This window comes from Rousettus aegyptiacus, unplaced genomic scaffold (genome assembly GCF_014176215.1).
Source record: "Rousettus aegyptiacus isolate mRouAeg1 unplaced genomic scaffold, mRouAeg1.p scaffold_m13_p_2, whole genome shotgun sequence".
NCBI lineage: Eukaryota > Metazoa > Chordata > Mammalia > Chiroptera > Pteropodidae > Rousettus > Rousettus aegyptiacus.
In genome coordinates this window covers 9,093,182-9,100,935 of record NW_023416295.1, presented here as the reverse complement: position 1 = coordinate 9,100,935, position 7,754 = coordinate 9,093,182, and the positions used below count along the sequence as shown (strand labels likewise).

The 7,754-nt window shown below is 39.8% G+C and overlaps 1 pseudogene; it reads right to left on the bottom strand.

Annotated features, from left to right (window-relative positions):
• Positions 1–295: 295 nt before the first annotated feature.
• On the bottom strand, positions 296–414 carry LOC118614690 (annotated as a pseudogene).
• Between the last annotated feature and the right edge of the window lie 7,340 nt (positions 415–7,754).

Here is a 7,754-nt window from a genome sequence, read left to right as displayed (position 1 = left end):
AAATGGGTGCTCTTCCTGCCTTAGCTTGAATGAGGTCCCAAGAAAATTAACATTATGTAATAACAGATTTACAAAGAAAATGGGTAAGAATTTGTTGCATGATTCTTGCATCTCTTCATTTACCTTAAGAGGGGTTGGAAAGAGTATAAACTAAAGGATTGACTTGAGAGAGAGGATGGTGGTACCCTGTCTGTTCTAAGAATAGTAACAGATGACCACATGACTCAGAAAGTTATTAAAATGCATGTGAAATGTGGGCTTGGTTTGACTCATTCTTTGTTGTTGTTGTTTTTAACACCTACAGCACCTGGTACTCTTAGGTGGTCTCCCATCCAAGTACTAAACAGGCCCGAACCAGCTTAGCTTCCGAGATCAGACGAGATCAAGCATGTTCGGGGTGGCATGGCTGTAGACTTGGTTTGACTCATGACTGAGAAAGGCACATCGGCCTATGGTGGCTGCCCTAGGGTGGACCTGTTTGCACTCAAGCAAAGATGGATATGTGTCTTACTTAGTATGCTACACGGGAGAGAGAAGGTGGAGGCCTCAACTCCTGACAAGGCCAACTAGATGGCCGGGGAGCCCAGCAGAAGATAGACATGGATGCCATATTTCTGGATGTCACAAAGCTTTGCAATCTACCAGTGCAATTAGAGATGCAACTGCCCAGGTCAAAGGGGCTGTGGGAGTGGGAGCCACTGCGTAGCCATGCAAAAGACTCTTGAAGGAAAAAGTCAACCCTAATATATTAAACTCAGAAAGACTGAAGCCTGCTAAAGAGAGGCCCAGCTCAAGTAAGACTTTGTCTCCCCCACTGCTGTGACTGGGAAGGCAAACTCTGGCTGGTGAGCTCTTGGAGGGAGAGGAAGGACACACTGCAAAAAGTAGAGGGAATAAGATGCATCCCAAACCCTGCCTGCCCTGCCCTTTTCCCTTTGTAGGTTTCTGATCAGAAGTAGGTCCAAGCTGGGAAGGAAAAAAATTGGATATTTGATGGCCTAACAAGCTATAGTTTTACTTAATATATCTCGAACAGAAGAACATTCTATTTTCTAAACAGACTGTGTGATATAAAGTGACTATAGGATCAAATAGCAAATTCATAGACTTTTGGGAGTTTTTATTTAGGGCAAGATAAGATTACTGCCAGTGACTAAATTTTTAAAATACAAGAGGGCAACTAATCAGACAGATGAAGTAAAATTGCATTCTGAGCTCATCATGAGTTGTGCTCAAGTCTGTTCATCACACAGGACTACTATTGGCTGGTGGCAAGCGCATTTAATGTTACTGTAATAACTCCTTTCTCTCGCCTGTTGTTATGACCTATGCCCCTCCACCTACATTTCAAGGTGAGTTGACACAGCCCTTTTTGGTGTTATACTGGAGAAGCCAAGCATGGTATGGGCTTCTGACCTCAGGTGTGAATATGAGGGATGAACAGGCATCTCTGCAAATGAAAACACAGTCTCCTACCTCCCCTTTCCCTCACGTGCTACAGAGCCTCCTCTTCAAAAGCCATGCTGCCTAGCATATCAGACTGGCAGGGAATGTCACCTGCACACCACCAGCAGTGATCATGAGCTACGACCTCAGCAGCAGACCATGTCAACTGTCTGGCTCCTGCAGGATTTCATGACACTCCCCCCACCAGGCACCAGAGCTGGCTTTGCTTCACAGGAGATGCGTTTTCCGTATTTGGATGACGCGTGTCTCCTGTAAAGCCATTGCCCAATACTACTCTGGAATCCCAGCACCTGTTTACTGAGAAGCCTGGGTGGCTCAATCACAGACCACAGGCCAGTGGCAGGCCAGTGGCATTTCCCCCTTTCAGTAGCCCGACCTTCAGAGAGGACTTTGTGAAAACAGAGAGGAGTCTGTAGGGAAAAGCGTTCAAGGTTAGCACTGTCCACTCTGCTCTAACTCTGACGACACTCCTTAACTCCCGTGTTCCTGGGGTCAAGGGCACCGGCTCCGTGCTCACGACAAAATTCCTATCTGAGTCCGTTGCTCTACCACATTGGGGCTGCAAGTCTGATTCTCTGATGATCACATTCACGGCCTCCCGTACCTTTCAACGGATACCTGCCCCCAAAAGTGATCCTCTTATGAATGAGTGGTGTCCCTGTGATATTTTCTTTAAACAATGTTCTGTGTTATCGATCAGATTATCTTAAGATGGACCAAATGCTAAAGCATATATGAGGCCCTCAGCTCAGGGCATAAGGAACTCACCTGGATGCAAGTGAGTCGTGGACTCTACACCGACAGGAAAAGTGGACAGTTTAGAACCAGTTCTTAGAGAACAAGCGCTTCGCCATTTCATGCTCAAAGACATCCTGTTTTTATAACACCTGGAAGACATTGGCTTTGTGTGTGAAATAGCATTTGGCACCACGCCTTTGGAGATTTCGAAGTACCCTTGAGTCGTAGAGATTCCAGACATGTGGGTATAGATTCAAACTGTGAAACTGTGGGTTTAGAAAAAAGGGGGACAAACTATAAGACGAATAAGGTCTGAGGATCTAATATATAACATGGAGACGACAGTTGCTAATGCTGTTTGTATAACTGGTATTTGCTAAGAGAGTGAAACTTAAATGTTCTCACCAAAACAAAATGTAGAAAGATAAATGATATGTGAAGTGACGAACGTGTTAATTAACTAAATGGGAGGAATTCTTTCACAGTGTACTTGTACATCAAATCCTCATGATGTATACTTCAAGTATCTTAAAATTTTATTTGTGAATTATATCTTGATAAGAAGAACAATAAAATAGAAACTATGAAGAAATTTCTTACATAAATTGGAAAAAAAAGAAGGAAAAGAGGGAGACACCGAAGTCTTCCACCTTAGTCACAGCCATTGTCTTGGGTCCTTTGAGTATGTGCTCAAAAGTCACATTAGCGAGGTCTGTGCTGCTGTTTCATGTAAAATTAGAACCCTTCTATCGCTTTCTGTGCTTTTAGTGCTTTGTTTTTTTCTCTTTAGTTCTTATTGCTATTTAGCCTTTTTTTTTCTTTTACTGATATAGTTTGCTTGTCTGTCTTCTTGTACTAAATTGTTACCCACACGAGGCAGAGACTTTTGTCTGTTTTGTTCACTGTTGAATTTTTGCTCCCTAGAAAATGCCTGGCACATACAAGATGTTCGGTGAGCAAAGGAAACAATCAACAAAATGAATGAATGAATGAATGAATGAATAAATGAATGAATAAATAAAAACACAACCTACAGCGCTGGAGACAATATTTCCAAACCACATATCTGATAAGAGGTTAATTTCCAAATGTATTAGGAACTCATACAACTTAATACCACAAATAACCCAATTAAAAAAAGGCGCAAACGCCCAGATAGAACTTCCCCCCACCCCAAAGAAAACATACAAATAGCCAACAGGTACATGAAAAGGTGCTAGACATCAGGGAAATGGGAATCAAAACCACAATGAGATATCCTCTCACACCTGTTAGAATGCCTATTACATGAAAGACAAGAGATAACAAGTGTGGGTGAGAATGTGGAGAAAAGACATCCTTGTGCACTGTTGGTGGAAATATAAATTGGTACAGACACTATGGAAAACAATATGGAGGTTCCTCAAAAAATTAAAGACAGAACTGCCACATGATCCAGCAACCCCACTTCTGTGTCTATATCTAAAGGAGACGAAAATAGGATATTAAAGAGATATCTGCAGTCCCACGTTCACTGTAGTGTTATTCACAATAGGCAAGATAGGGAAACAATCTAAGTGTCTGTCAATGGTTGAATGGATAAAGATGTGAGATATATACAAAGGGACATTATCCGACCATAAAAAGAAGGGAATCTTGCCATTTTTGACAATATTAAGAACCTGAGGGACATCATGCCAAGTGAAATAAGCCGGATAAAGAGCTGCTTTATGATTTCCCTTAGATGTAGAATCCAAAAGAAAAAAAAGGTAAACTCAGAGAGAGTAAAATTTTGGGGGAAGGGTGGAAGTAGAACAAATGGGGGTAATATTAGTCAAAAGGTACAAACTTTCAGTATAAAATGAATACGTTCTGAGAATCTAATATACAACGTGTTGACTGTAATTAATAATACTGTATTACATCCTCAAAATTTACTAAGACAGATCTTAAGTCTTCTCACCAAAAAATAATAAAAACTGTGTGAGATGATGAATGTGTCAATAAGCTTGATTGTAATAATATTATGTGTGTATATATACCAAATCGTTACATTGTACACATTAGATATATAAAGTTTTATTTGTCAATTATTCTTTAATAAAGCTGGAAAAAATAAAATACGATAAAATAAATACTTTTTGAATGGATGAGTATAATGAAGAATGTGAATACTTATTTATCATACAACTACTTTCTTGGACATTCATCACATTATATTCATAGCTTTGATGGTCTAATGAATATCAGAATGGTTTAAAGCTTTAAAAATAAAATATCCTCCAAGCTACTGATATAATTATCCAAAGAAATAGAATATAAGGTGTCAGACACACCTGGGTTAGAGACACATTGCTAATTCCGAAGATCCTAATTCTCAAAGCTGACTTAAGTACATTAAACACATTTCTGCTTTTCATAAATCAGAATGATGATTTTGTGAAGAGTGAAATCAGGTCCAGACTCATGCACTGCTTCATGAGGAGTGAGTGAACGCTCAGACACCCCTCACTGTAGTTTGTCACATGTGGCACTTCTAACTGAAGACTTCGCAGCACAAAAGTGTTGCTTTCAGGAATTATTTAGTTTTATGTTTCAATTTGAATATTTTAAATTTCCTCACTTTGGCATAAAAAAATTTGCAAAGAAATCCATAAGAAAAAAAAAAAGAAAAAAGAAAGAATTCTGGATGGAGAGCAGAGGACAAGCGAGGCCATTTCTGGCAATCACTTTGTCAGGAACCATAAGTAGCATAAAGGTCACAGTCAAGTAATCCAATTAACACTCCAAGAAGGTATGAATGCATTTAGCACTAAAGGAGTTTGGGCTTCAAATACCTATTTTAGAACTATTGATGTAAGAAAGTCCAAACCTGTAGAGTGTTTATAAGATTTTATTTGAGCCAAACTGATGACGTATGCCAGAGAACAAGACCTCAAACGCTCCAGAGAATAACAGTTTTTCAGCTCCTTTCACGCATTTGTGATTAAAGAGGGAACCTAAGGGAGATCCCATGGAGGTGGGAGAAAGCAAGGTGGGGGGACTGGATTACAGGATAGTTAATAAGATTTCGTGCTCTTTGGAGGGTTAATATCCCTTCAAGGAGTATTATTTCTGGCATTTCAAAGGTGTGTTAACCTAGATGCACAAGAACAGTGCACAGGGCTTAAAACCTCTCACTAAAGGAATCATGGGCCTGGGTGCGACTACCCACTATGTCCTGCCTAGTTAGGAATTTATGATCAGATCACCCTGTGAGCTGACCTTCCCTAGGACCCCTTTTTTCTGTCGACATAACTTTAGCTAAATCTTAAATTATATGAATCCCTTGAATGTCAAATGAGGCATATCTAATTCATAATCATAGTCTGTCTTCCTCTCATCAAAGTTTGAATTTTCAAATATAAAAGAAAACATTTATGTTGCTATCATCTTTCTGACCGAATTAGCTCCGTGTACCATATAGAACTAGTTTTCCATTCAAACGTGGGGATTTGACTTGCTGTTCTTTCTTATGACTGCTGCTTTGCTGATTTTTTTTTTAATGCAAGTCCCAAAATGAAATATTCTAAGGAGTCCAAAAAGTTTTGCTTTTAAGAATGCTTCAATTTTTTTTTTTTTTAATTTAAAAATCCTTGTGTGGGGATTCTCGGTTCTTTTTAGGGAGACACAAGGGCTGATATATTTTATTCACAAATGAAATGCTAGTATAAACAAACACATGTTCGATCTGTGCCCCGGAGCTGGCGTAGCTAAAGGAAAAGGAACATCCCTTGCCATCATCTGAATCCCTACCCAAACCCAACCATCAAAGCAGAAAATTCACACACTCCAAAAAGAGAGAACTGTGATACGTGAAAAGCTCTTCAGATATTTGTTTTTAAAAGCCTCTGAGAGCACATTGAATTTGGATCATAAAAGCAGAGCTCAATTTTTGCTTTTGATTTTTCCCAGTTTTGCATTTTTTAAAAATATTCTTTCACCACCTCCATGTGCAGAAGGTGATGAGCCTGTTTTGTTTCCCAGCTGACCCATTCAGAGCAAGTTAGTTACACCCATTTAAGCGCTACCCCCTCCCCCCGACACACACACTTTTGGGTACTCCCAGGGAGCCCTCCTATGAGCTGGGAACTGATATAGAGACTTCTGCTTTTTTATTGAGATTTCAACCTCTAAGTGCCACAAGGCACCCTTTCTTATAAAAGAACGAATGCATGGAAGTTGTTAAAAACAAATCATTTTCTATTAGGAAAAGTTACATGATTGAAGAAGAGAAGAGCACATTGCTGTAATTACCAGTACATTAAGCAGGGAACGAACAGCTGTGTGAACTTGGAGTTGGTAGAATAACAGCCATGGAGCCAGCTTCCCCATATGGTCCAAGGGGGGAGGCGGGTCTTCTAGCTGCTTGGGGATTGGCGAGGTGAGGAGGGGCACACTTGAATCCCACTCAAGTGAGAAATTCAGGCCAAGAAATGTCTGGCTTCCCGACCCAAACTCAGCTTCCTCTGTGCTGCAGTGGGAAATTCCCCCTGGCCTCCGTAACAAAAGTCTCTAAAATCAATGTTGTTTTTTCCTAAAGAGAGCAAAATGTGAGCATTTTCAGACTTTTGGCTACACAGCTCCTAAAAGAAAAGATGACCTCAGACAGACTGAATTACTTCCTCACTTTCTTGGGGTGTGGCTGTTACTCAGAATGATCAATATCACTTCATAAACACTCTATTCGATCTAGAGTTTGTCTTCTCTCCCAATTAGAAATAGGTCTGGCCCACGACGACGGGTCCCCAATACCAGGTATTAGCCTCGATCTGTTTCAGGGAAAAGCATTACTGCCTTCTAATTGGCATTCCCTTCAGAATTTGGCAAATCTGGTAAAAGCAGATTGGCACTGTGGTAACCTTTCATTATCAATGCAAATCCTAACAGAAAAGCATTCCATTCTTCTTACATCGTATGTCATAAATTAAACACAATAAATTTTATTGTGAAACCTCCTCGGAAGACAATCCTGAATAGACGAGGCAGAAAATGCTTGCATTATACTAAACAGGGCTAAAATTTGATAGTTGCTGGAAGGGCTGGCTATAAGGAATCTAGCTATTTACAGGGGGAAATACCAAATGGGCTACATCATTTGCAAGGAGATGTTTTTGTAAGTACCATGTCCAAAACCATTCAAGTTTCAACTATATGAAAGCCATTATCACAGAGGATGGTGGCCAGCTGTTCTTCATTGCCACTGAAACAGAATGAGAAATAATGGCATTAAAATGGAATTGGAGGAATTCAAGCTTCCTGAAAATCTGAGTTAGTTAACAGGAGAGGGATCCACTCCAGGGAGTTATATAATAGATGCCTTTCATTAGCTTTAGCTTTTTTTTTTTTAAATGAAAAGAGGCACTTTTAAGACAGTTTAGGTTCAGTTTTGTCCATCAGTAAAATAATGAATTTGATAATCTTTCAAAATTTTTCCTATTAAAAAAATCTGAAAAATCTTTAAGAAATATGACTGTGGGAAATCAGGCTATACATGTGAGGATAAATTATTCGGTCACGTGGCACCACGG